This window comes from Phyllobates terribilis, unplaced genomic scaffold (genome assembly GCF_046119375.1).
Source record: "Phyllobates terribilis strain yellow unplaced genomic scaffold, ASM4611937v1 Scaffold_4763__1_contigs__length_57364, whole genome shotgun sequence".
Taxonomy (NCBI): Eukaryota; Metazoa; Chordata; class Amphibia; order Anura; family Dendrobatidae; genus Phyllobates; species Phyllobates terribilis.
This window is the reverse complement of record NW_027367512.1, coordinates 45,001-47,500: the sequence shown is the minus strand read 5'-3', so window position 1 is coordinate 47,500 and position 2,500 is coordinate 45,001.

Genomic DNA, 2,500 nt, shown 5'->3' with positions numbered 1-2,500 from the left:
GAGAGGGGAGCATGTCAGTGCGCGCATCCGATTTCAGTTCCAGAGCGATTCGCGCGATGAGTCCTTGATACTTAGTCGTTTTTGCAAAATTTCTGACTTTTTTGAAAATTTCACAATTTTGTGAAAACTTCCACAAAATGAGGTTCTAGTATGTTAGAGGGCATCCCAGGAGGGCTCCAAAAGTGTGGGTAAAATATATATCCCACAGGGGGAAAATTGAAAAAAAGTTGAAAAAAAAAATTTTTGGGGACTTAGAAAATTTTTCAACTTTTGTCAGACTTCCAGACAGGGGAGCGTGTCAGTGCGCGCATCCGATTTCAGTTCCAGAGCGATTCGCGCGATGAGTCCTTGATACTTAGTCGTTTTTGCAAAATTTCTGACTTTTTGGAAAATTTCACAATTTTGTGAAAACTTCCACAAAATGAGGTTCTAGTATGTTAGAGGGCATCCCAGGAGGGCTCCAAAAGTGTGGGTAAAATATATATCCCACAGGGGGAAAATTGAAAAAAAGTTGAAAAAAAAAATTTTTGGGGACTTAGAAAATTTTTCAACTTTTGTCAGACTTCCAGAGAGGGGAGCGTGTCAGTGCGCGCATCCGATTTCAGTTCCAGAGCGATTCGCGCGATGAGTCCTTGATACTTAGTCGTTTTCAGAAGTCACAATTTTGACTTCCAGGACCCGCAAAACGTTTGTAAATTGAGCCCGCTCCCCAGTTCCAAGCGTTTTGAGGTGTCCCCGGTTGCAGTAATGCAGCCTGCCCACTAGATGTCGCAAAAGAGACAAAAAGTGAAAAAGAACCAGAATGAGGAAATTCCAGGGAGCCGAATCCGCCTGACAGTTCCAGGCGATCGGGCACTTTTTTGCATGCGTCCCTAAAGTGGGTATAGGGTGACACTCCATGCAAAGACCCAGTTTTGCACACCACCGGCAGAATATATGAGAGAGAGGTACCTCTCAGCCCCGACACATTTCGACTCATTTAAGCTGGTTTTCACCTCCGTAGGCCTGGGTATGCGTTTTGGCTATGAGTCCCTGTTCGGCTGGAGGTCTGCACCTTGGCTGAACCCAGGCTTCCGCAGCTGCGTGGGGGGACTTTTGCCGGTCGCCTATCCCAAGTCAGAGAGGTGTTCCTGGGTTGAAGTGAGCCTGGCCAGACCCCCCCGCGGGCCCTGGTTCTCCACATGGGGGCGCCGTCAAGGCTAAAATCTGGATTTTTAGGCCGAGGAGAGGCTCCATGAGGGCGGATGCTTTTGTGGCTTCGACCCCAGTGCTGTTCCACATCCAGTACCCCCCCGCAAGGGCGCCTGTACCCGAGTCGCGCTTCCAGGACTCGTGGGCACGTATCTCCCGACGACAGGGGTTTGCAGCCTCCGTACTTGGGCAAGTCCCTACATGCACCCCTGCTCTTCCTCCGATCGATCTGGCGCAGCGCTCCCGGGTGGGGAGGTGGCGCCGCTCGCTCGGCCCGGGCTTTGGAGCCCGCGCTGGCTTAAGGTGAGCGGTCCCCTTCCTCCTCTACCCCCGGGCTTCCGACACCTATCTTTGGGCGCGCATGCCGGCCTCGCCTCCCGTCTGCGGAGGTGGCCGAGCCGTGGGGAGTTTGACCCGAACCGAGCGAAGGCAGTGGTCCGACGACCCGTACGGGCGAACGGCGGGGCGCCCACCCAGCCAGGCGTGGGGGCCCGTCGTCCGAATCGCTCCCTGTGCGGGGAAGCACAGCGATCTTCTCCGAGGGCGGCCCTTTTCTTCCAGATGCGTACCCGGCCAGCGGAGGCTCGCGCTGCCCCTCGTGTCCGAAAGGGCGGCCTCCGCGGCGGTGGCGACAGCGGCGGCGGTGGGTGGCCTCTCCGCGCCACTGCCGAGCTTCGCGATTTCCAGTCTTTTCCCGAGCCCCTACGTCAGTGGGGAGGACGACAGAGGTGTGGAGGCAGGCGAAGGGGGTTCTCACCGTGCGGTGTGCCCCAGCCCGACCGTTGCCTTCCCCCTCGACCCTCGTCCTCCCAGGCGGCTCGGCCAGGGAGCAGGAGAGAGAGCGAGAGAGGGAGAGCGGAAACCCCAGAGCCAAGGGGTTAGATGGAGAACGGGAGAAGGAACGAGGGCCAAGAGGTAGGGAGTACGGTGAAAGGCCGACCTGGGATCCCCCTGCGCTCCCGCCCTGGGCGGGGAGCAGCCCTGGGAAGAAAAGCCGCTCGGGCATCCCTTTGAGGTTACGGGCGCGAGCGGGAAGAGGGACTACGCTGGAGGGCGACGCCGACACGGCCAGGCCGACGACCACCCACGTGACCTCAGCGTCGCCGGGTTAGTGCCAGAGCCGCGGCGGACCCCGACGGCCAGCCCCCCTCTCCCAATCCTCGTGCCTGTCCGCCGGTGGGTCGAGGACCCCCCGCGGCGGAGGCAGGTCTAAGCCAGACGGTGGCGCCGCATAGGCCCACCCCCGCACGCCATCTCCCTGAGCGACCCTGTGTGTCGTCTTGGGTGCGGTTGGTGAGACGGGGGCGGC